This window comes from Callospermophilus lateralis, chromosome 6, assembly GCF_048772815.1.
Source record: "Callospermophilus lateralis isolate mCalLat2 chromosome 6, mCalLat2.hap1, whole genome shotgun sequence".
NCBI lineage: Eukaryota > Metazoa > Chordata > Mammalia > Rodentia > Sciuridae > Callospermophilus > Callospermophilus lateralis.
Window position 1 is genome coordinate 132,908,289 of NC_135310.1, and position 26,911 is coordinate 132,935,199.

Genomic DNA, 26,911 nt, shown 5'->3' on the forward strand with positions numbered 1-26,911 from the left:
GTCCTGCCTGGGTGGGCGAGTCTCCACTACCCTTACTGCGGTGGTATAGGTGCTCCCCCCACACCCAGGTTAGAGGGGTCTCTTGACTGGAGGGGCAAGTCCCCTCTACCTTGGCTGCAGCAGTATTAGTGCTTCCCCTGACACCCAGGTGGGAGGGGTCTTCTGTCTGCAGGGCAAACCCCTCTACCCTGGTTTTGGCAGTTTACGAGCTCCCCAAACACCCTGGTGGGAGGGGTCTCCCGCCTATAGGGGCGAGTTTCCTCTACCCTGGCTGCAGCGGTATTCAAGCTCCCCCTGTCAACCAGGTGGGAGGGGTCTCCTGACTGGAGGGGCGAGTCCCTGCTACCATGGCTGCAGCAGTATATGAACCCCCCGACCCACACCCATGTTAGAGGCGTCTCCTGCGTGGAGAAACGAGTTTCCTCTACAATGGCTGCTGGGGTATACGCTCCCTCTATATTCCCACTCCTGGAGGGGAGAGTTCACTCTTCCCTGATTGTGGTGGTATAGGAACTCCACCCGACACCCACGTTGGAGGGGTCTTCCGCCTGGAGGAATGAGTCTGCTCTACCCTAGCTGTAGCAGTATAGAAGCTCCTCCAAACAGCCATGTGGAAGGGGTCTCCCGCCTGGAGGGGCAAGTGCCCTCTCCCCTGGCTGCAGCAGTATATGAGCTCCACCAACAACCAAGTGGAGGGGCCTCCAGCCTGCTGTTAAGAGTCCCCTCTACACTAGCTGCAGCGGTATACAAGCTCCCCCAGACACCCAGGTAAGAGGGGTCTCCTGCATGGAGGGGCAAGTTCCTTCTACCCTGGCTAAGGTGGCATACAAGCTCCCCCGGAAACCCAGGTTGGAGGGGTCTCCCGCCTGGAAGGGCTAGCCCCTCTACTTTGGCTGGTGCCCTATCAAAGCTCCCTGAACACCCAGGTGGGAGGGGTCTCCCTCATGCAGGGGTGAAACACTCTGCCCTGACTGTGGTGGTATACAAGCTCCCCCGACACCCAGGTGGGAGGGGTATCTCCCCTGGAGGGGCAAGACCCTGTTACCCTGCCTGCTGAGGTATATGAGCCTCCCCTGCTGACACCCAGGTGGGAGGGGTCTCCCGCCTATAGTAGTGAGTCCGTTCTAACCTGGATGTTGCAGTATAGGAGCTCTGCTGACACCCAGGTAAAAGTGGTCTCTTGACTGGAGGGGCGAGTCCACTCCACACTGCTGCTGCGGTAAAGGAGCTCCCCGTGAACACTCAGGCGGGAGGGGTTTCCCGCCTTGAAGGGTGATTCCCCTCAACCCTAACTGCAGTGGTATAGGAGCTCCCCTCCCCACCCCACACCCAGGTGGGAGGGGTCTCCCACCTGGTGGGGCAATTCTCCTCTACTTTGGCTGGTGCCATATAAGAACTCCCAGGACACCCAGGTGGGAGGAGTCTCCTGCCTGCAGGGGCAAGTACCCTCACACTGGCTGTGGCAGTATGTGAGCTCTCCCAGACACCCAAGTAGGAGGGGTCTCTTGCCTTGAGGGGCGAGTCTCCTCTACTTTGGGTGGTGGCATATAAGAGCTCCCTGGACAGCCTGATGGGAAGGGTCTCCCTGGCTGTGGCGGTATTCGAGCTCCCCTGGACAACCATATGGGAGGGGGTCTCCCGCCTGGAGCAACAAGTCCCCTGTACCCTGGCTTCGGTGGTATACAAGCTCCTCGAGGCCAGGTGGGAAAGGTCTCCCGCATGGAAGGGCAATTCCCTTCTACCCTGTCTAAGGCAATATACAGCTTTCCCCTGACACACAGGTGGGAGGGGTCTCCCGCCTGGAGGGGGTGTCCCCTCTACTTTGGCTGGTGCCCTATAAGAGCTCCCTGGATACCCAGGTGGGAGGGGTCTCCCGCCTGCAGGGGCATTCTCCTCTACCCTAGTTGTGGCAGTATAGGAGTTCCTTCCAACACCCTGGTGAAAGAGGTCTTGCACCTGTAGGGGAAAGACCCCTCTACCCTGACTGCAGCAGTATTCGAGCTCCCCCCACAACCAGCTGGGAAGAGTCTCCGACTGGAGGGGCGAGTCCCCTCTACCCTGGCTGTGGAGGTATAGAAGCTTGCCCAACACCCAGGTAAGAGGGGTGTCTCCCCTGGAGTGGCGAGTCCCTGCAACCCTATCTGTGGTGGTATAGGAGTCCCAACCCCCAAAACTCAGGTGGGAGGGGTCTCCCCCCTGGTTGCCGTGGTGGTATCTTCCACCAGGAGGGGTGGGCGAGTCGCCTCTACCATGGCTGCTGGGGTATACTAGCTCTCATAACACCCAGGTGGGAGGGGTCCCCCCCCTGGAGGGGCGAGTCCCTCTACTGTGGCTGCAGAGGTATAAGAGCTCCACCCGACACCCACGTGAAAGGGGTCTTCCACCTGGAGGGGCAAGTACACGCTATCCTGGCTGCAGCAGTATAAAAGCTTCCCTTGACACCCAGGTGGGAGGAGTCTCCCGCCTTCAGTGGTGAGTCCCCTCTACCCTGGCTGTGGCTGTGTATGAGCTCCCCCAGACGCCAGGTGGGAGGGGTCTCCCGCACGGAGGGGCAAGTCCCCTCTATTCTGGCTGAGGCGATATAGGACCTCTCCTCTACACCCATATTAGAGGTATCTCTTGACTGGAGGGGCGAGTACCCTCTACCCTGGCTGTGGCAGTATTCAAGCTTCTCCTGACACCCAGGTGGGAGGGGTCTCCCACCTGGAGGGGCGAATCCCCTCTCCTCTGGCTGTGGCAGGATACAAGCTCCCCTGATACCCAGGTGAGAGGAGTCTCTGGCCCGGAGCAACAAGTCCCTTCTACCCTGACTGCAGCGGTATACTTTCTCCCCCACGTGGGAGGGGTTTCCAGCATGGAGGCGCAAGTCCCCTCTACCCTGGCTAAGGCTGTATGCAAGCTCAGCCGCACCCCAAATCACAGGTGTGAGAGGTCTTTCACCTGCATGAGAGAGTCCCCTCTACCCTTGGCTGCGCGGTATAGGAGCTTCTCCCACACCCAAGCTAGAGGGTTCTCTTGACTGGAGGGGCGAGCCCCCTCTACCCTGGCTGCAGCAGTAAAGGAGCTCCCCCAGACACCCTGGTTGGAGGGTTCTCCTGCCTATAGGGGCGAGTTTTTTCTACCCTGGCTGCGGTGATATTGGTCAACCAGGTGGGAAGGGTCTCCTGACTGGAGGGGCAAGTCCCCTCTATTCTGGCTGCGGCGATATAGGACCTCTCCCCTACACCCATGTTAGAGGTGTCTCTTGACTGGAGGGGCGAGTACCCTCTACCCTGGCTGTGGCAGTATTCAAGCTTCTCCTGACACCCAGGTGGGAGGAGTCTCTCCCCTGGAGGGGCGAGTCCCTGCTACCCTGGCTGCAGCAGTATAGGAGCCCCCCACCACCACACATACACATAGGTGGGAGGGTTCTCCTGCTTGGAGAGGCAAGTTGCCTCTATCATGGCTGCTGGGGTATATGAGCTCCCATGACTCCCAGGTGGGAGGGGTTCCCCGCCTGGAGGCACAAGTTCCCTCTACCGTGGCTTCGGTGGTATATGAGCTCCACATGACACCCATGTGAAAGGGTCTTCGACCTGGAGGGGGGAGTATGCTCTACCCTGGCTGCAGCAGTATACAAGCTTCCCCTGACACGCAGGTGGGAGGGGTCTCCTGCCTTCCGTGGTGAGTTCCTTATATCCAGGATGCGGTGGTGTATGAGCTCCCCTAGACACCCAGGAGGGGGCGGATCTCTCCTCTTGAGGTGAGAGTCCCTGCTACCATGGTTGCCGTAGTATTCAAGCCCCTTTTGACACCCAGGTGGGAGGGGTCTCCTGCCTAGACTGGTGAGTCTTCTCTACCCTGGCTGGGGTGGTATAGGAGCTCCCCCTGACACCCAGGTAGGTGTCTCGACTGGAGGGGCGAGTCACTTCTACCTTGGTTGCAGCTCTATAGGAGCTCACCCTCCATACCCAGGTGGGACCGCCTGGAGGGGCTAGTCCCCTCTACCCTGGCTTTGGCGATATAAGAACTCCCCCTGACACTCAGGTGGGAGCAGTCTCCAGCCTGGAGGGGGGAGTCCCCTCTACTTTGGCTGGTGCCTATAAGAGCTACCCGGACACCCAGGTGGGAGGTGTTTCCTGCCTCCAGTGGCGAACACCTCTACCCTGGCTCTGATATTATAGGAGCTTCCCTCAACACCATGATTGGAGGGGTCTCCCGCCTGTAGGGGCGATTCCTCTCTACCCTGGTTGCAAAGTTATAGGAGCTCCCCCTAAGCCAGGTGGGAGGTGCCTCTTCCCTGGAGGGGCGAATCCCTGCTACTCTAGCCCCACCCCAGGACATCCAGGTGGGAGGGTTCTCCCACTTGGAGGGGCAATTCCCCTCTACCCTGGCTGTGGTGGTACACCAGTTCCCTCAGATTCCCAGGTGGGAGGGGTCTGCCGCCTGGATGGGTGACTAGCCTCTACCATGGCTGCTGCTTCCTTGACACCCAGGTGGGAGGGGTCTCCTGCAAAAAGGGGCGAGTCCCCTCTATCCTGGCTGCTGTGGTATAGTAGCTCCCCTGACTCTGAGGTGGAAGGGGTCTCCCGCCTGGAGGGGAGAGTCCCTTATACCCTTCCTGCAGAGGTATAGGTGCTCACCAGGACATCCAGGTGGAAGGGGTCTCCCGCCTGGAGGGGAGAGTCACCTCTAACCTGGCTGTGGTGGTGTATGAGCTCCCACAGATACCCAGGTGAGACGAGTCCCCTGCCTGGAGTGGCGAAGTCCCTCTATCCTGGCTGTGGCAGCCTACGAGCTCCCCTGACATCCAGGTGGGAAGGGTCATCCGACTAGAGGGGCAAGTCCCCTCTACGGTATTTGCTGTGGTATATCAGCTCCCCATGACACCCAAGTGGGAGATGTCACCGGCCTAGAGGGGCAAGTCTCCTCTAGCCTGGCTGCTGCGGTATAGGAGCTCCATTGACACTCAAGTGAGAGGTGTCTTCTGCCTAGAGGGGCGAGTCCCCACTGCCCTGGCTGCGATAGTATACTAGCTCCCCTCCCTAACCCAGATGGGAGGGGTCTCCCACCTGAAGGGGCGAGTACCCTCTACCCTGGTTGCGGTGGTATAATAGCTTTCCCTGACACCCAGGTTGGAGGGTTCTTCTGCCTGGAGAGCCGAGTCCCTTCTACCCTGGCTGTGGCAATATACAACCTTCTCCTGACACCCTGGCGGGAGGGGTCTCTCGCCTGGTGCTGCAAGTACCCTCTAACCTTGGTGCAGTGGTATATGAACTCCTCCCAATACCCAAGTGGGAGCGGTCTCCCGTCTGGAGGGGTAAGTTGCCCCTACCCTGGCTAAGGTGGTATACAAGCTCCCTGAGACACCCAGGGGGAAGGGGTTTCCTGGAGGGGCGAGTCCCCTCAACCCTGGCTGCTGCAGTATAGGAGCTCTGCTGACACCCAGGTGAGAGGAGTCTCCCGCCTGGAGGGTAGAGTCCCCTGGACACTGCCTATGGTGGTATAGGAGCTCCCACTGACACCCAGGTGGGACGATCTCCCGACTGGAGGGGCGAGTCCCCTCCACCCTGTCTCTGGAAATATAGGAGCTCCCACTAACACCCAGGAGGGAGTGGGGGTCACTGGACTTGAGGGGCGAGTCCATTCTACAGTGGTTGCAGTGGGATAAGAGCTCTCCCTGACCAACAGGTGAAAGGGGTTTCCTGCCTGGAGCGCGAGTCCCTGCTACCCTGGCTAAGGCAGAATACAAGCTCGCCCTGGCACCATGATTGGAGGGGTCTCTTGCCTGGAGGAGCGTGTCCACTCTACCTGGCTGCTGCAGTATATGAGCTTCCCATGACACAGGTTCTGCTGCCTAGAGGGGCGAGTCGGCTCTTCCTTGGCGGCTGCTGAATAGAAGCTCCCCCAAATACCCAGGTGGGAGGGGTCTCTGGCAAGGAGAGATGAGTCCCCTCTACCCTGGTTACAGCGGTATAGGAGCTCCCCCCCCCACCATACCCATGTGGGAGGGGTCTCCAATATAGACGGGCGAGTCCCCTCTACCCTGGCTGCTGCAGTATATGAGATCCCTCTGACACCTTGGTGGGAGGGGTCTCCCACCTGGAGGGGCAAGAACCCTCTACCCTGGCTGCTGTGGTATATGTCCTTCCCTGTCACCCAGGTGGGAGGAGTCTTTGGCCTGGAGGGGCGAGTCCCTTCTACACTGGCAAAGGTGTTATACAAGCTCCCTGTGACACTCAAGTGGGAGGGGTCTCCTCCCTGGAGGGGTGAGTCCCCACTACCCTGGCTACAGTGCTATATGAGCTCCCACACCCACATCCACTGGGCAGGGTCTCCCCCCTGGAGGGGTAAGTCCTCTCTACCCTGGTTGGGGCAGTATACTAGCTTCCCTGATACCCAGGCAGGAGGGGTCTCCCACCTGGAGTGGCGAGTTTCCCCTACCTTTCCTGTGGGGTTATAGGAGTTCCTCTGGACACCCAGGTGGGAGGGGTATTCTGCCTGGAGTGGGGAGTCACCTCTACACTGGCTGTGGCAGTTTAAGAGCTCCCCCTGACACCCAGGTAGAAAGGGTCCCACTCCTAGAGCAGCGAATCCCCTCTACCCTAGCTGTGGAGGTATACAAGCTTCCCCAGATACCTAGGTGGAAGGGGTCTCTCCCTTGGAGGGGCGCATCCCCTCTACCCTGGCTATGGAGGTATAAGAGCTCCCCCTGACACCCAGGAGAGAGGGGTATCTATCCTGCTTGGAGGGGCGAATCCCCTCTACCCTGGTTGTGCAATATAAGAGTTCCCCCTGAAACCCAGGTAGGGAGGGTCTCCCACCTAGAGCAGTGAATCCCCTCTACTGTAGCTGTGGAGGTATACAAGCTTCCTCAGACACCCAGGTGGGAGGGTTCTCCCACCTGGAGGGGCGAGTCTCCTCTACACTGGCTTTTGTGGTAAACAAGCTCCCCCCAGCAGCTAGGTGAGAGTGTTCTCCCACCTGGAGGGGCGAGTCCACTCTACTTTAGCTGGTGCCATATAAGAGCTCCCAGGACACCCACGTGGGAGGAATCTCCTGACAGGAAGGGTGAGTTCCCTCTACCCTGGATGGAAGGTATAGGAGCTCCCCCAGACACCCAGGTGGTAGGGGTTTCCCAACTGGAGGGGCGAGTCCCCTCTATCCTGGCTGCAGCAGTATAGGAGCTCCCCTAACGCACAGATGGGAGGGTTCTCTTGCATGGAGGGGCAAGTCCCTGAAACCCTGGCTGTGGTGGTATAGGAGCTCCCCTAATACCCAGGAGGGAGGGATCTCTCACCTGGAGGGGCGAGTCTCTGCAACCCTGGCTGCTGCGGTATAAGAGCCCTTCCATGACACCCAGATGGGAGGGGTCTCTAGCCTGGCCGGGCGAGTCCCCTCTACCCTGGCTGCAGTGGTATATGAGCTCCCCTCAACACCCAGGTGGGAAGGGTCTTTGCCTAGAGAGGCGAGTCCTCTCTTACCTGGCTGCGGAGGCATACAAGATCCCTCAGACACCCAGGTGGGAGTGATCACCCACCTGGTGGCGCGAGTACCCTCTTCCCTGGATGGGGTGGTGTACTAGCTCCTCTGACATCCAGTTGGGAGGCAACTCCCACCTGGAGGGGCGAGTCCCCTCCACCCTGCATGTGGAGGTATATGAATTCCCTCAGACATCCACGTGAAAAGGGTCTCCTGCCTGGAGGGGCAAGTCCTTGTTAGCCTGGCTGCAGCTGTATAGGAGCCCCACCTACAAACCCAGGTGGGAGGGGTCTCTTGCCTGAAGGGGCAAGTCCCCTCTACACCGGCTGAGGCAGAATACAAGCTAGCCTGGACACCAAGATGGGAGGGGTCTCTTGCCTGGAGGAGCCAGTCTGCTCTACCCAGGCTGCAGAGGTATAAGAGCTCCCACAAATAACTAAGTCCATTTTCGTTCACCCATGCCCAGGTGCTAGGACTTGGCTCTCCATTACTGGGCCCAGCTCCTTGTTTGAGCCCCTGGCCGCCCTTCGTGAGGATCCTGTCCCTGTCCCTAGGTTTCAGGTCCCTTTTACCGCCCCCTCTTGTGACTCCCCTCTGTTCCCCTTAAGCTGAAGTATCCTGGCACTGCACAGACCATCTGCTACCACCGCTTGTTTCTAGCCTGGGCTTCTCAAATGGGTCCTGGTTGCCCACCAAACCCACCCCAAACTCTGCACCACAGGTATCACCTCACAGGCCCACTTTGACCCCTCTTTTGGTCCAGGTCCCTCTCTGAGGATCTACTCACCTGGGGCTGAGGAGCAGAATTGGCTGGCTTTTGCACTCTGAATGCTCCCAGTGGGAAACACATCCCTGCCACTCGCCTGAGTCCCTTTGCCGACTGAATCTTGATGCCTGGCAGTTAACATGTGACTTGCTCCAACCCAGCCCTGAGAGATGCCCTCCATTCTCTCCAGTGCCCTCTCACCTTGCATGCTGCCCTTACCCAACCCAGCCTTCCCTAACCTTGGTCCATTGTGCTGCAGTCCCAGGGCGTGGCTGCTCACCTGAGCCCCTGACTGCTTTCTTCATGTCCTTTAGTGTAGCATGGAGTCTCTTTGTGTTGGGTCTAAGCTGGGGACCTCTTGCTTGTGACCCCCAGAGGGCTCCCCTAGGTGCCCCTTGTGCTTTTTTCTGTCTTCTGGTCCTCATGCAACCTCTTCCTCCCCTACCCCTCATGAATTTCCCTGGCACTTGTGGGTCTCCTCGTTATTGGGTCTCTCATCCATGATTGGTCAGGTGGGTCCCTTTCCTAAGCTGCTGGCTTGGGACCTGGGTCTCGCCCCTCTGAACACCCACCAGGACTCCCTGACATGCCCTTATGTTGCCCACCTCTGGTCCCCCTTCCCTTGCCAAGCCTCCTTTGCTAGGTCCCTGGCCCTGGATTCTAATCTGAACTAGGATGCCTTATGGGAAACGGAGCCCTGCCTCTCACCTGGGCCCCTTGCTCTTTCTGGGTTCTTGGTCCTACACCCAGAACCCTGACACCTTACAGTGGCCCTGGGCCTGTACTTGCCTGCCCCTGTTGGATCCACTGACTTCTCACCCAAGTCTTTTCCACTGTTCTGAGCCCCCTGCCCCAGTCCCAGCCCTTGGCTCTCCATTCCCTGCCCTGGCTCCTAGCTTGAGCCTCTGATGGCCCTTGTTGCCCAGAGCATTACTGGGCATTGACTGTGGGCCCCGTGGGTTGGGCTGCTTACCTGTTCCCCTTGGTGTTCCTACACTGCAGTCCACTAGTGCCACCCACCTGTGCAGCCCTGCCCTTCCCTGTTCTCCCCTGGCATGGGCCCTCTTCTATGTCCCTAACCTGGGCTCTTTGTTGGGGTCCAGGCGCTACCCCAGCAGCACCCGTCCTCAGGCCCTTCCTGCTGTTCCCTTGTTTGGCTCTTCTTTCATTCCTGTCCCTGTAAAGCCCTCTTTCTTTATCCCTTTCCCAGGATTCACACCCATGCCAGAAAGGTGGACCTGGCCTAATGGCCCTCCTGGCTCCCTTGCCTGGGCCCTTTGGCCTTCTTCAGCCTGGGTCCTGCTGCACAACCCTGACACCCATCAGTGGACCTGGGCCTTGAGCCCTCCTCCCTCTGAGCCACCTGCATCCCTTTCTCCCCTCCCTCCCCTCCCTAGTTCTGTCTGTTTTCATGGGACCCCTGCCCAGGCCAATGCACTTGGATCTCCATTCCTGGGCCTGGAACTGTAATTGAATCACACTTCTCCAAGACCCTTCCCTTTCCCTTTATTTCAAGCCCATTTATTGAGCCCTCTCCTGTGCCTTCCCTCTGTTCTCCTTGTATTGAAGTGTCATTCCCTTCTTCCACAGAAAAGTCTTAACTGGGATTCTCCAGAATTCTTCACCATGTATGTTTTAAGGAATGTCAGAAAAAGAGTCTCTGCAAAAGGGTTCAATGTTGATTAACTTTCTATTTTTCTATGACCCTCTTTTATTTGGCCACTGGCCGAGAAGTTACCTGCACTCCAGTTGCTGGGCACCCCTTACTAGTTTTTCACAAACATATCCAGCATAGTAGTTTGTAGAAATGTGCAAACAAGTTCACTGGCCTTGAACTGGGCTTCACAGAGATGTCTACATTTTTAAGATATATTACCAACTGGGCTCCATGGTAACAACTGGCAGGGAGAGAAAAAATGGGGAAAAGAAGCTCTCCCCTTTTCAGGAATTGTCCTTGAAGAGTTAATTTGCTCAAAACAGTGAAAGAAAAGCTGATTTTATGTGAAATTTTTCAGACTATGAACTTCTGAACCCCTCCCCTTACATGCTGGGTATAAAATTCTGAAACTATCTGAACTCGGGTTTCATGAGATTGATTGATTACAGCAAAAGCTGTGTCCTCTGAGCCTGGCTGCAGCCAAATAAAACTGTTTTCTGCTATGTTCAGTGCCTTGTCTCATTTGTTCCTACAACATTTGTGGGAACCCAGATGGGACAGAGAAGATAGGGAAGGCTATTGTGCCTCTCTTGTCTCCAGGGACCCACTTCCCTGGGACAGTGGGGGACAGTGTCCCCTTGGCGTACCCAGGCCACTCTTGGCCTGAAGGAAGATCTACTCACCCAGGACCCTACAGCTGCTACCCCAGAGCACAAAGGGTCCCACAGGCAGCAGGAACCAGAATTAGGGTTTTGGAGCACTGCCCAACTGAACAGTTAGGACCTGGGTCCTTTTGTTTTTGAAGCCCACCTGACTTCCCCTTTGAGACCTTAGAAGGTGAAAGAGAGGTTTGATCAACCTCTGTTGGGTCCTGAGTATTCTCCAAAGTGGTTGGAGCTGAAAAAGACCCAGGGAGTTGCCCGAGTAGATTGTGTTTGGGGACAGTGATCAGAGGGGAAAGAGTGACGCCCTTTTTGTTTGGTTTGGAATTGTTGGATTTTGAGCAGTATAGAAATTTTTTTCTGACCACGTCTGTGGGAAAAGTATGTGAATGAGACAGACAAAGGTAAAGTTTCCTACCCAACCCCAGGGCTGAAGCGAGAGTGGAGTCCTGATCCCAGGTTCCATAATACCACGTACAGTCTATGGTGGAAATTCACCAACCAACGTCTAGGTGAAAGCTCCAGGTCAGGTGTTGAGACCAACCTACAAGTATAAGTGGTCCCTAAGTCCCCACAAGGGGAACAGCCAGAGATGGACAAAGAGAGTCTTGTCCTACATGTGCAATGCCGATGCAGACTGGAACATGGGAAGCACATAAAGAAAACTGTGTCTTCTGAAATGTTTGTTAGAAACCTTTAGGAAGGTTTTCCTGGTAACTGTGGGGTAAAACTCACTCCACAATGGTGGCATACTCTCTGAATTAGAATGGCCCACCCAAGATGTGGGCTGGCCACCACATCTGAGATGAGAGAGTCATTGCTGAGGTCGTTTTTATTACTGTTGGAGTCTCTGACCCATTTCTCTTACATTGATTGCTGTCAAAAGATAGCACAGAAACAGCCCTCTTGGTTGAGAGCCTGTCTAGATGGACAGTACAAGCTGATGTTAGCCAGGAGCCTAGTGGTCTCTAAGACACAGTGGAAAGCAGCTAAACAGAATACCTGATGGAGGAAAAACAGGAAGGGGAAAAGTTTTCCCCATGAGCCAGAAGAGGATCCACCACCTTATGTGCCACTCTACCCAACATTGCCAAGACCACTGGGAAAGCAAACTGTCCCCTCAGCCTCATCATTCTCAGAAGCAACAAATGATGGCCCCCAATACTGGCCATTCCTACCTCTTTGGAGTCCTCAGAGCCAAAGGCTTCCTAGAACCAAAGACTCTTTCACCTCCCAAGGTTAAGTTGGGAGATTTGTCCCAAGACCAGAGCCACAACCCAGATGAGAGAATTCTAGGTGTCCCTGTGAAGCCATAAAGGGGGGAGAATGGGATCCTCTAATATGGGGGCCATCTGAGCAAAATACCTTTGAGGACATTAAACAAGCACTCCCAGTGCATCTGGACTAGGAATCCCTGACCTCACAAAGCATTACTTTCTGTATATCAAGGAACAGTGTAAAATGGTTGAGGGATTCTTGACATGGACATCTGTCCAAAGAGCTGGGCTCTATAGCCCAAGACTGGCCACCTTGTTTACGAGCCCTTGCAGCCACCGATCTCATGGTGTTGGAAGCTGATAAGCTGGCTATGGGACAAAAATTGGTTTTCAGGGTTCCTCATTCAGTGTTGACATTAGTAGAGTACAAAGGCCAATATTGGTTGATTAATGGTCAATACCAGGGAATGTTATGTGAAAACTTATGTATCCAACTGGAAGTCATCCAGACTCTGAACCCAGCAACCTTGCTGCCCATTGAACCTGGACAACCTGATCACAACTGTATTGAAGTCATGGATGAAGTGATCTCCAGCAGACCACACTTGGCAGACCAGCCCTCAGGGACCCTGATGTGGAGTACTTCACAGATGGAAGCAGTTTTATGAAAGATAAGGTATGATTTGCTGGATATGTAGTGGTCACTCTGGACTCCACTGTTGAGGCAGAACCTCTGCCTCAGGGAACCTCAGCACAAAAAAGCAAAACTTATTGCTTTGACTCAAGCACCTCAGTTGACAACAGGAGTCTATGTGGATTTTTACATAGACTCAAAATGTGTGTTTCCTCCCCTTCATGTTCACAGGGCCTTATGTAAGGAAAAGGGGCTCATTAACTCAGGAGGAAAAAATGGCATGATGTATGGGCAAGAAATTCTTAAACTTTTGGATGCACTGTGGGCTCCCAGGAAAGTTGTGATTATATATTGCCAAGGTCATTGAAAGGGAAACACTGTGGTTTCTCTGGGCAACTGGAAAACTGATAGAGAGGCCAGGTTAGCTGTCTGCAAGAAATGAGAGGAAAATCCAGTCCTGGGTTTAAAGGATATCCTTCTTCCTGGACAAATATTTAACAGAATGGGAGCCAACATACTCCCAACATGCATGTAAATAGTTTAAGGCTGAAAAAGAAAATTTTCTCCCAGGAGGTTGATGGAGATATTCTGATGGCCAGCATAGCCATCCCAGAGATTCTAGCCCTAGCCTTTATCAAACAGTTCCACAGGAGAACACGTTGGACATACAGCACTTGAGAGAGTTCTGAGTCAACATTTCTATGTCCCCTGGCTCACAAACTTCACCTGGATATTCTGAAAACAATGTGAGGTTTGTGCTCACAACAATCCTTGTCAGGGGCCAGAGCTCCCACCATGAATCCAAACCATAGGAGGAACACCTTTTGAAGACTTGGAAGTAGACTTCACTGAACTACCATGCTCATGGGGCTATAAGTAACTTTTGGTTTTTGTGTGTTACTACTCTGACTGGGTGGAAGCCTTTCCCACCTGCCTTGAAAAGGCTAGGGAGATAACCAGTATGCTTCTCTGAGAAATGATTCCAGATTTTTTTTTATTCCAATCACTATTGGCTCATTCAATGGGCCAGCTTTTGGATAGAGGTGATATGATTACTGACAAAGAGTTTAAACATCAGATGGAAGTTACATACTGCCTATAGGCTGTGGAATCCTAGTAAAGTTCAAAGGATGGACAGGACTTTAAGCCTCAATTGGGTAAGCTGTGTCAGGAGACTCACTTACATTGTGATGAACTTCTCCCTACTACACTGCTGAGGATTAGATTCTCTCCTTATGACATAATGTATGTGAGGCTCCTCTCTTATTAGGGGACCATTGGGAAACTTAAGAGATAGGAGAATTTACCCTGAGATGACAGCTTCAGGCCTTAGGGAAAACTTTATAGGTTCTCAACCAATGGGTTAGAGAAAGATTGGCACTAAGTTTGACCACAGGTGCACACTCCTTCAAGCCTGGAGATTGATTCTAGGTCAAATAATGGAATATTCAAACAGCTAAACTTCTTTAGAAGGGCCCTTTCCCTGTTATTTTATCCTCCCCAACTGCACTCAAGTTTGTAGAATAGGTCCCTGGATTGACTACACTAGACTCACACCTGCAGCTGCGGACTGGGCGTGCACTCTGATGCTGCTACACCCTTGAAGCTGTCTAGGAAAAAAAAAGAAGCACAAGAGAAGCTTGAGGGTCAGAAGGACAAGAGCTCTGCTCCAGTCAGTCTGGAAGCTGACTGGTGTATGCACAGCTGAAACTTGAGGAGACTAAGGCCCTGCTCCAGCCACATGGGAGGGACTGGCTGATCAAGGCACCCTGAAAGATAAACTTCCCACCAGGATGAGTGAATGCTTTCAACCCCTAAGATAGTTCTTATTCTATAATGCATTGCCACCCCTTGCTTCTAGATATATACATAATTCTCTAGTTTTTGCTACTGGTTTGATAACAGTAACTCCTACTAACTGGACACTGGGTAAAAAAAATTATTTATACTTTTTTATCTTGCTTATATAAATTTTCTAGAATTTGTTTGCTGTTATTAGTTTTGCTTTGTTAATTTATGCTGTTTAACCTATGCTAACCAAAATGTCAGTCTATTATTTAGTTTGGTTTCCTTTGATAACTCTAAGAAGTTCTGTTCTACTCCTATTTCAACCATGGAGATAATGAGAACCATATGTCAAGACAAATCACTATAACCAAGAGGTGGAAAAACATATAGTTAGGACTTGTCCTGCCAGAGGAATGCAATGGATGAATGGCTGTTTGGAAAGACAAAAGAGGTTCATTGGGAAGTAACTTGATTTAGGAGGTCACTAATCTTGGGGTGAAGATAACTGGCCACCCCAGAGGATCATTGCCACTTATGGTCCCGCTACCTGGGCACAAAATGGCAGTTGGAATTATAGAAGTCCTATTTACATGTTAAACAGAATTATTCACTCACAAGCTGTACTAGAAATTATTATTAATCAGACTTCCACAGCCTTAGACCTCCTAGCCACAAAACAGACCTGACCCGAGTGGCTAACTATCAAAGCTACTTGGCATTAGATTACCTACTGACTAAGGAAAGAGAAATATATGGAGAGTTCAACTGCTCAGATTGTTGCATCCAAATGGATGACAATAGACAGACAGTTAAGAATATTGCCAACAACACAAGAAAACTAGCACATGTTCTAGAGCATACCTAATAGGGCTTTTGGGTCCCAAACACGCTTTTGGGAGATGGTTGTCAACCTTTGGTAGATTTAAAAGCTTAACTGCTATAGTGGGTATTCTGCTGTTAACCTGTTTATTGCTCCCGTATTTGGCTCCACTGTGCATTAAAACTAATGGGTCCACTATGGAAGCTGCTTTTGAAAAGATGACAACAACTAAGGTTTTGACATTATATAAGGCCTTAAGCCAATATAATGGTAATGATGCTGTTAAATTTAAAGGATTAATTATGGGGAGCATCAATAAAGGGGAAAATTTAAGTGACACACCCTTTCTCCACGGAAAAGTCTTACCTGGGGTGCTAAAGAAATCTTCACCATGGCTGATTTTAGGACTGTCAGCAAAAGAGTTTCTGCAAAAGAGTTCAATGTTGATTAACTTCCTATTTTACTGTCACCCTGTTTTACTTGGCCACTGGCTGAGTAGATAAGAGCACTCCAGGTGCTGGGCACCTTTACTAGTTTTTCATAAACATCCTGTATAGTAGTTTGTAGAAATGTGCAAACAAGGCCTCTGGCCTTGAGCTGGGCTTCACAGAGATGTCTACATTTTTAAGATATGTTACCAACTGAGCTCCGTGATAACAACTGGCAGGGATAGGAAAAATTGGGAAAGAAGCTCTCCTCTTTTCAGGAGTTGTCCTTGAAGAGTTATCTTGCCAAAAACAGTGAAAAAAAAAAAGCTGCTTTTATGTGAAGTTTTTCAGACTGTGAACTTCTGAGCCCCTCCCCTTACATGATGAAAATTCTGAAACTACCTGAAATCGGGGTTCAGGGGATTGATTGATTATAGCAAAATTGTGCCCTCTGAGCCTGGCTGTATCCAAATAAAACTGTTTTCTGCTATGTTCGATGCCTTGCCTCATTTGATCCAACAACAGTATTGTGGATATACACCTCTGGGCCAGAGGAGTGGAATTGGCTGGCCTCTGCCCACTGAAGGCCTAGTGCTGACCTTGCCCTATCCAATCCCCTCCTTTCAATCCCCTGCTCTCTAGCCTTTCATGCTGCCCCTACCCCAACCCAGCCCTCCTAACCCTGACTTTTCGAGCTCTAATTCCAGTTCCAGGCTGCTCACTTGAGCTCCTGATCATGTTCCTTGTGTCATGTGGCTTCCTGTGGGGTCTCTTGTTGTCAGGACAGACCTGGGGGCCCCTTGCTTGGGCCCCCTATTTATCTTCCCTTCTTGCCCTTTGTGCTGCCCTCTATCTCCTCATTCTAGCACTGCCCCTTCCTCTCCTTCCCTTAGCACTTTCCCCTGGAGAGCGAGCTTACTGCTCCTTGTGTTCCTAATCCTCTTTTGGGCGGGTTGGTCCCTTACCTGGAATCCTTGCTTGGGTCCTGGCTCTTGCCCTTCTCCGCAAAGACCGCGACCCTGTGCCTTGCCTTGTGGTCGCTGTCCTCCTGGACTTGTCCCTTGCCATGGCTCCTTGGCCTGGTCCCTGGTCCTTGATTCTCTTCTGTGTCAGGGCATCTTGTGGCAAACAGAACCTTGACCCTCATGTGGGCTCCTCTGTCTCCTTGGGCCCTTGATCCTGCACCTGGAATCAGGACAACTGGAAGGGGCGCTGGCACTCAAACCTGGATCACACCGACTTGATCCCAGCTTTCCCTCCCCAGCCTTGTCCACTGTCCTGAACCCCCTACCCCAGCCTTGCCCCTTAGCTCTCCATTCCCAGGCCTGGCTCTCAGCTTGAGCCTCTGGTGGCCATTTTTGCTCAGTGCTTTTCTGGGCATTGTCTGAGGGCCCTTTGCTGAGGCTGCTTCCCTGCTCCACTTGGCTTTCCTGTATTGCAGTACCCTAGTGCAGCCCTGCCTTCATGACCCTGGCCTTCCCTGCTCTCCTCTGGCCTGGGCCCTCCTCTAGGTCCCTTACCTGGGATCCTTGCTGGGGTCCTGGCCCACACCCCACTCACAGCTGTCCTGTGGCCCTTTAATCTATGCCCTTCTTAGACACTCCTGTAGTTTCTGTCTCTGCCAGCCCCGCTTTCTGGATCTCATTCCCAGGATGCTCACAGGGCCAGGGGACTTGATCTGGCCTCTTGCCCCTCTGGGCTCCCTTTGGGAAAACCTTCCCTGCCCCTTGCCTGGGCTCTTTGGCCTCCCTCAGTCTGGGCCCTGCTCCCGACACCTGACACCCTGCAGTGGATGTGGGCCTTCAACCTTTCTCCCCCTGCACCACCTGCTCCCCTTTCTCCCCTCTCTTACCTCCCTATCCATGTCCCTTTTCATTCATCCAACCCCAGGTGCTAGCACTTGGCTCTCAATTACTGGGCCCAGTTCCTTGCTTGAGCCCCTGGCTGCCCTGTTCGAGGACCCTTTCCCTTCCCTTGTTTTCAGGACTCTTTTACAGGCCCTATCCTGTGCCTCCCTTCTTTTTAACTGGTGCTATAGTAACCTGACACTGCTGGGACCCTTTGCTTTCCCTTCTTCTCCCTAGCATGGGATCCTGATATGGGTCCTGGATGCCAACTGACTAACCCCACAACCTCCATAGCCAGGTATCAACTCACAGTGCCCTCTTTTGACCCTCCTTTGGTCCAGGTCCCTCTCTGAGGAGCAACTCACCTGGGCAGAAGAGCCAAATTTGCTGGCCTCTGTGCCCTTAAGGTTCCTTATGGGAAAAAGAGCCCTGCTTCTTGCCTGAGTCCCCTTTGCTGCCTGAAACTTGAGGCCTGCCAGTTAACATATGACTTGCTCAAACCCAGCCCTGAGAGATCCCCTTCCTTCCCTCCCCTGCCCTCTGGCCTTATATGCTGCCCTTACCCCAACCCAGCCCTCCCTAACCCTGACCCTTTGTGTTTCAGGCCCCGGGTCTGGCCGCTCACATGAGCCCCTGACAGTGTTCCTCATGTTACTTGGTGGAGCATGGAGTCTCTTCCTGTTGGGTCTGACCTGGGGGCCGCTTGCTTGGGACTGCCAGCTTGGTTCCCTATGTGCCTGTTGTGCTTTTCTCTGTCTCCTGGCCCTTGCAAAGCCCTTCCTCCCCTTCCCCTCATGCTTTCCCCTGGCACTTGCAGGTCTCCTGCTCCTTGGGTCCTTCATCCATGGTCGGTCAGGTCATGAGTCCTCCTCTCACTTTGCTGCCCACTACCCTTGCTCCCCTTTCTCCCCTCCCTAACCCAGGTGTTGGGGGCTGCAATCAAGTCAAGATAGTGCCTGGCAGTTTGCCAGGAGGAGTGGTTTGTGAGGCAACACCACCGAGCCATTAACATGGTGGGGATTCCTTATTGGCTGACTGCTGTATCTAGATGATGCTAATTGAGTCAAGCTGTGTGTAATCAGTTAGGTATACATACCTCTGCTGCTCTGCAATAAAGCAGTTCCTGTTTCAACCTTCAAGTTGCTTGCCACCTCCCAGTTATTTTGCCCAGCTGGACTACGGCACCCAGGACTGGGTCCTGGTACTTGGCTCCCCATTCTTGGGCCTGGCTCCTTGCTGGAGCCCCTGGTTGCCCTTCACCAGGACCCTGTCCCTGTTCCTTGATTTCAGGCCCCTTCCTGTGCCTCCCCTCTGTTCCCCTTTTACTGTGGCATTTGGTCATTGCCAGGACCCTCCCCTTTTCCCACTTCACCCTAGCCTGGTCTCCTCCAATGGTTACTGGCTCCCAATCAACACCCCCCAATCCTGGACCAAAGGTATCCCTCATATTGCCCTCCTTTGGTTCTGGTCTCTCTCTGAGGATATATTCACCTGTGGCAGAGGAGTGGAACTGGCTGGCCTCTGGGCCATGAAGGATCCCTATGGGCAATACAGCCCTGCCTCTCACCTGGGCCCCCTTTGCTGCCCAAACTTGACAATTGGCAGTGGCCTTGGGCCTAGTAATGACCATTCCCTGGGCAATCCCCTACCTTCCCTCTCCTGCCCTCTAGCCTTGCAAGCTGCCCCTAAGCCAATCCAGCCCTTTCTCACCCTGACCCTTAGTCCTACAGTCCCCTGGCCTGGCTGCCAGCCTGAGCTCCTTAATCTTTTACTCAGGTTGCATTCCTTTCTGTGGTGTCTCTTCCTGTCATGTCTGACCTGGGCACCCCTTGATTTGGCCCCCTAGCTTGCTCCCCTCTGTGCCCTTTGCACAACCCTCTGTCTCCTCATCCTAGTGCCGATCCTACCTCTCCTTCCCCTACTGATTTTTCCTGGAGCAGGGGTCTCCTGCTCATTGGGTTCCTAATACCTTTTGGTGGGGTCAGTCCCTTACCTAGACTCCTTGATTGGGTCCTGGCTCTTGCCCCTCTCTGCACCCACTGTGACCCCCCACTGTGCCCTTACATTGCACTCCTCCTGGCCCCTGTCCCTTGCCAGGCCCTTTGGCCTGGTCCCTGGCCCTTGATCCTCATCTGGGCCAGGGCACCTTATGGGAAACCGAACCCTGACCCTTGCCTGGTTACTTGCTCTCCCTAGGCCCTTGGAGCAGCACCAGGAACCCTAATATCTGGCAGTGGTGCTGGGCCTCAAGACTCCCTCCCCCCTGCTGGATCCCCTGAATTACCTCCCCAGCACTGTCCACTGTCTTGAGCCACCTACGCCAGCACTGGCCCTTGGCTCTCCATTCCCTGGACTGGCTCCTCTCTTGAGTCTCTGGGGGTCCTTCTTGCTCCATGCTTCCCTGGGTTTCAACTGAAGTCCTCGCTGGGGCCACTTTCCAACTCCCCTTGGCTTCTCTGCATCTCACAACCCTAGTGCAGCCTCTGCTGCCTGGCCCCACCCTTCCCTGCTCTCCCCTATCCTGGGCCCTCCTCTAGGTCCCTAGCGTGGGCTCCTTTCTGCAGTCCTGTCCTGCACCTCACAAACACCCTTCTTCCAAAACTTTATGCTGTACCCTACTTCAACCCTCCTGTTATCCTGTCCCTGCTGGGCTCCTTTTCCAGATCCCTTTCCCAGGATGCTCACCAGAGCCAGGGGCTGGAACTGGGATGTTTGGCCCTGCAGTTTTTCTTTGGGAAAAGATAGCAGTGCCCCTTCCTTGCCTGGGGGCTTTGGCCTCCTTCAGCCTGGGGCCTGCTCCTCAATCCTGACACCCTAAAGTGAATCTGGGCCTTGACCCTCCTCTCCCTGTGCCACCTATTCCCCTTAATCCCCTACCACCAAAGCCAGGAGAGAGGAGACTCACTCTTCCAGATGGGAGACCAATCTCACCTGGGTGTCTGGTGAGCTCCTAAAGCCCAGCAGCCAGGGTAGAGGGGACTCCCTCTTCCACACAGGATACCCCTCCCACCTGGGTGTCAGGGGAAGCTCCTGTACCGCTGCATCCAGTGTACAGGGCACTCATCACTATAGGTGGGAGACCCCTCACACCTGGGTGTTGGGGGGGCTCAAAACATCCACAGCCAGGGTAGAGGTGACTTGCACCTCCAGTACCCTCTACCCTGGCTAACTTGGTATACAAGCTCCCTGCAACACCCAGGTGGGAGGAGTCTTCCGCCTGGAGGGGCGAGTGTCCTCTAGCCTGGCTGCTGCTGTTTAGGAGCTCCCCCGACACCCAGGAGGGAGGGCTCTTCTGACTAGAGGGGCGAGTCCCCTCTACCCTGGCTAGGGTGGTATAGGAACCCCACCACAGGACACCTAGGTGGGAGGGGTCTTCTGCCTGGAGGGGGGATTCCCCTCTACCCTGGCTGCTGTAGTATAAGAGCTCCTCCTGACACCCTGGTGGGAAGGGTCTCCAGCCTGGAGGGGGGAGTCTCCTGTACCCTGGCTACAGTTGAAATAAGAGCTCCCTTTAACAGCCAGGTGGGATGGATCTCCCAACTGGATGGGCATATACTCTATACCCTGGCTTCAATGGTATAGGAGCTCCCCCCTGACACCCTGGCGGGTGGGGTTTCTTGCCTGGAGTGGCGAGTCCTCTATACCCTGGCTAATGTAGTGTACAAGGTCCCACAGGGATACCCAGATGGGAGGGGTTTCCTATCTGGAGGGGGGAGTCCCCACTACCCTGGCTGTAGTGGTATAAGAGCTCCCCACCCCACACACAGGTGGGAGGGCTCTCTTGCCTGGAAGTCCCCTCTTCCCTGTCTCTGCAGGTATATGAGATCCCCTGACAACCAGAGTTTAGGGGTCTCCCACCTAGTGGGGCAGGTCCCCTTTCTCCTGGCTGCAGCAGTATATGAATTTCCCCCTATAGCAAGATGGGAGGAGTCTCCTGCCTGGAGGAGAGAGTACCCTCCACCCTGGCTAATGCAGTATAGAAGTTCCCAAACACCCAGGAGGGAGGGGTCTTCTACCTGGAAGTGCGAGTCACCTCTACCCTGCCTAAGGTGGTATACAAGCTTGCTGTGACACTCTAACCTGGGATCTCCCAACTGAAGGGGCTAGTCCCCTTTTCCCTGGCTGAAGTGGTATACTAGCTTTCCCTGACATCCAGGTGGGAGGGGTTCCTGCCTTGAGGCAGGAGTTCCCTCTACACTGGGTGTAGCAGTAAAGGAGCTCCCCAGACACCCAGGTGGGAGGGTCTCTGCCCTGGAGAAGCAAGTCCCCTCTACCCTAGCAGCAGTGGTATAGGAGCTCCCCCCCATACACTCATATGGGAGGGTCTCTGGCCTAGAGGGGTGATGCCCCTCTACCTTGGCTGCGGAGGTATATGAACTCCTCCTGACAATCAGGTGGGACAGGTCTCTTGCCTGAAGTGGCTATTTCCATCTACCATAGCTACAGCGGGATAGGAGCTCCCCTGACACCCAGGTGAAAGTAGTCTTCTGCCATGGGGGACGAGTCCCTGCTACTCTGCCTGCAGCTGTATAGGAGCTCCCCCCCTCCCAGGACACCTAGGTGGGAGTGGTCTCCCGCCTTGAGGGGCGAGTCCCCTCTCCCTTGGCTGGGGCGATATATGAGCTCCCTCCTACAACCAGGTGGGATGGGTCTCCCGCCTGGAGGAGCAAATCCCCGGTTCCCTGGCTGCTGCTATATAGGAGCTGCTCCTAACACCCAAGTGGGAGAGATCTCCGATCTGGAGGGGCAAGCCTGCTCTACCCTGGCTAAGGTGGTATACAAGCTGCCTGTGACATCCAGGTAGGAGGGGTCTCCCGTCTGAAGGGGCGAGTGCACTCTAACCTGGCTTCAGCGGTCTAAGAGCTCCCTCAAGTAACCCAAGTGGGAGGGGTCTCCTGCAAGGAGAGGCGAGTCCCCTCACTCTTGGCTGGGGCGGTATATGAGCTCCCCCTGACACCCAGGTGGTAGGGGTCTCCAACTTGGAGGGGCGAGTACCCTCTACCCTGGCTGTGACAGTACAGGAGCTCCCCCCTGCACCAAGGTGGGAGGAGTCTCCCGCCCTTTGTGGCGAGTCCCCTCTACTGTGTCTGCGGCAGTATATGAGCTCCCCTGACAACTAGGGTTTAGGGGTCTCCCGCCTAGTGGGGCAATTCCCCTCTATCCAGGCTGCAGCCATATACGAGCTCCGCCCCCCCATAGCCACATGGAAGGGTTCTCCCACCTGGAGGAGAGAGTACCCTCCACTCTGGCTAAGGCAGTATAGAAGCTCCCCCCAGACACCCAAGTGGGAGGGGTCTCCCGCATGGATGGGTGAGTCCCCTCTACCCTGGCTGCTGTGGTATATGGGCCACCCCTATTAGCAGATAGGAGGGATCTCCCGCCTGAAAGGGACAGTCCCCTTTTCCCTGGCTCCAGTGGTATACCAGCTTTCCCTGACACCCAGGTGGGAGGAGTCTCCTGCCTGGAGGGGCTAGTCCCCTCTCTCCTGCCTGGGGCAGTATATGAGCTTCCCCACACCATCAGGTGGGAAGGGACTCTTGCCTGAAGGGGTGAGCCCCTCTATCATGGCTGCTGCAGGATAGGTGCTTTCCAGGACACCCAGGTGAAAGTGGTATTCCACCAGGGGTTTCAAGTCCCTGCTACCATGCCTGCAGCTGTATAGGAGGCCCCCAGGACACCCATGTGGGAGAGGTCTCCCAACTTTAGGGACGAATCCCCTCTACCCTGTCTGGGGCGGTATATGAGTTCCCCTCGCCTGGAGGTGTGAATTGCCTCTACCCTGGCTGCTGGGGTATATGAGCTCACCTGATACCCAGGTGGAAGGGATGTTTTGCCTGGAGGGGCATTTCCCCTCTACCCTGGTTAAGGTGGTATAGGAATTATGCCCTTTCCCAAGTGGGAGGTGTATCTTGCCGCTACCCTGGCTGCTGGGGTATATGAGCTCCACCTGACACCCAGGTGGGAGGACTCTTCTACCTGGAGGGGTGATACCCCTCTACCTGGGCTAAGGTGATATAGGAGTTACCCCCATTCCCAGTTGGGAGCTGTTTCTTGCCTCAGGTGCGAGTTGCCTCTACCCTGGCCACTGGGGTATAGGAGCTCCATCTGACACACAGGTGGTGGGGGGCTCTCCTGCTTGGAGGCGTGTGTCTCCTCTATTCTGGCTGCTATGGTATAAGATCCCTTCCCCAGATGGGATGAGTCTCCTGCCTGAAGGGGCAAGTCCCCTGTATCCTGGCTGCAATGGTTTAGCTGACACCCAGGATGGATGGGTCTCTTGCCTGAAGGGGCGAGTCCCCTCTATTCTTGCTGCTGTGGTAAATTATCTCTCCCTGACACCCAAACAGGAGGGACTCCAGCCTGGAGAGGTGAGTCCCCTCTACCCTGGCTGCAGTGGTATAGGAGGTCCCCCCTACACCCAGGAGGGAGGGGTCTTCCGCCTCCAGTGGCTAGTCCCCTCTACCCTGCTTGTGGGAGTATATGAACTCCCCTGGCAACCAGGTGGAAGGAATCTTCCGCCTAGAGGGTCGAGTCCCCTCAACCCTGGCTATGACAGTATAGGAGCTCCCCCGACACCCAGGTTATGAGGTCACCCGACTGGAGGGGCAAGTCCCCTCTACCCTGGCTGCTGCTGTAATCAAGCTTCCCCCGGACACCCAGGAGGGAGGGGTCTCCCGATTGGAGGGGCAAGTCCCCACTACCCTGGCTGCTGAGGTATAGTAGCTTACCCAGACACCCAGGTGGGAGGGGTCTCCCGCCTAGAGGTGCCAGTCTCCTCTACCCTGGCTGCTGCAGTATAGGAGCTCCCCTGACACCAAATTAGAAGAAGTCTCCGTTCAGGAAGCTGGAGTCCCCTCAACCATGCTGCAGCGGTATAGGAGCTCCCCAGGACACCAAGTGGAAGAGTTCTCTCATCTGAAGGTAGAGTTCCCTCTACCTCGCCTGCTGCGGTATAGAAGGCCCCCCAACACCCAGGTGGGAGGGGTCTCCTGCCTGGAGAGGCGAGTCCCCTCTTCCCTGGTTGTGGTGGTATAGGAGCTCCCCCTGACACCCAGGTGGGAGGGGTCTCCCGCCTGAAGGGGCCAATCCCTCTATCCTGGCTGTGGAGATATATGAGCTCCCCCTGACACCCTGGTTGGAGGGTCTCCTGCCCAGAGGAGCAAAAACTTTCTTCCCAGGCTCTGGTGGTATAAGAGCTCCCCTTGACAGCCAGGTTGAAGGGGGATCCCGCCTGGATGGGCGAGTCTCCTCTACCCTGGCTAAGGTGGTATATAAGTTCCCCATGACACCCAAGTGGGAGGGTCTCCCGCCTGAAGGGGCGAGTCCCTTCAACCCTGGCTGCGGGGGTATAAGAGCCCCCTCCTACCCTCAGTAGGCAGGGGTCTCCCTCCTGGAGGGGCGAGTTGCTGCTACCCCAGCTTCAGCTGTATACAAACCCCCACTAGCCACATACCCTTGTGGGAGGTGTCTCCTGACTGGAGGGGTGAGATTCCTCTACTCTGGCTAAGGCATGTATAGGAGTTACCCCCATGCCCAGGTAGGAGGTGTCTCTTGCCTGGAGGTGCCAGTTTCCTCTATCTGACTGCTGGGGTATATGAACTCCACCTGACACCCAGGTGGGAGGGGTCTTCTGCCTGGAGGGATGAGTACCCTCTACCCAGGCTAAGGGGGTATAGGAGTTACTCCCTTTCCCAAGTGGGAGGTGTTTATCGCCTGGAGGGGCCAGTTGCCTCTACCCTGGCTGCTGGGGTATATGAGCTCCACCTGACACTCAGATGGAAGGAGTCTTCCACCTGAGGGGCGAGACCACTCTACCATGGCTGCAGCAGATAAGGAACTTCCCCTGACACCGAGGTGGGAGGGGTCTCCCGCCTAGAGGGGTGACTTCCCTCTACCGTGGCTGAGGGTGTGTACCAACTCACCCAGACACCCAGGTGGGAGGGGTCTCCTGTTTGGAGGGGCGAGTCCTCTCTATTCTGGCTGCTGTGGTATAAGAGCTCTCCCCCATACCCAGATGTGAGGGGTCTACCCCCTGAAAGGGTGAGTCCCTTGTACCCTGACTGCAGTGGTTTACTAGCTTTCCCTGACACCCAGGTTGGATAGGTCTCTTGCCTGGAGGGGCAAGTCCCCTCTACCCTGGCTGCGGCTGTAAAGGATCCCTCCAGGACACCAAGGTGGGAGGGTCTCTGGCCTGGAGATGCGAGTCCCCTCTACCTGGCTGCAGTGATATAGGAGGTCCCCCCTACACCCAGGTGGGAGAGCTCTATCGCCTTGAATGGCGAGTCAACTCTACCCCGCTATGGCAGTATATGAACTCTGCTGACAACCAAGTGGAAGGGTTCTTTTGCCTGGAGGGTCGAGTCCCCACTCCCTTGGCTCTGGCTGTATAGGAGTTTCCCCAACACACAGGATATGGGGTCTCCCGAATGGAGGGGCGAGTCTCCACTACACTGGCTGTTGGGGTATATGAGCTTCCCCAGACACCCAGATGGGAACTGTCTCCTGCCTGGAGCAATGAGTCCCCTCTACCCTGGCTGTGGCTGTATACAAGCTCTCCCAGATACCCAGGTGGGAGGGGTATCCCACCTGGAAGGAAGGATGGGTCCTCTCTACCCTGGCTGCTGCAGTAATCAAGCTCCCTGGGACACCCAGGAGGGAGGGGTCTCCCAATTGGAGGGGCAAGTCCCCTCTATCCTGGCTGCAGAGGTATAGGAGCTCACCCAGACACCCAGGTGGGAGGGTCTTCCACCTGGAGGGGCGAATCCCCTCTACCCGGGATATGGGGATATAGGAATTACTCCCATTCCCAGATGGGAGGTGTTTCTCACCTGGGAGATGCTAGTTGCTTTTACCCTGCTGCTGGGGTATATGAGGTCCACCTGACACCCAGGTGGGAGGGGACTTCCACCTGGAGGGGTGAGTCCACTCTACCCTGACTGCAGCGGTTAAGGAGCTTCACCTGACACCCATGTGGGAGGGGTCTCCTGCCTAGAGGGGTGACTTCCTTCTCCCCTGGCTGAGGGGGGTGTACCAGCTCTCCCAGACACCCAGGTTGGATGGGTCTCTCGCCTGGATGGGCGAGTCCCTTCCACCCTGGCTGCTGTGGTAAAGGATCTCCCCCTGACACCCAAGTGGGAGGGGCTCCATCCCGGAGATATGAGTCCTCTCTACCTTGGCTGCAGTGGTATAAGAGGTCCCCCCAACACCCAGGTGGGAGAGTTCTACTGCCTCCATTGGTGAGTCCCCTCTACCCTACTGTGGCAGTACATGAACTCCCCTGACAACCAGGTAGAAGGGATCTTCCGCCTGGACGGTGTAGTAACCTCTCCCCTGGCTCTGGCGGTATAGGAGCTCCCCCCCAACACTAAGGTAATGGGGTCTTCCGACTGGAGGGGCGAGTCCCCTCTACACTGGCGAGGGGTATATGAGCTCTTCCAGACACCCAGGTTTTAGGGTTCTCCCGCCAGGAGCAATCAGTCCCCTCTACCCTGACTGTGGCTGTATACAAGCTCTCTCAGACACTCAGGTGGGAGGCGTATCCCTCATGGAAAGGGTAGTCAACTCTACTTTAGCTCTTTTTTTATTTCTTTTTTTTATTGGTTAGTCAAAACATTAAAAAGATTGCAGATAA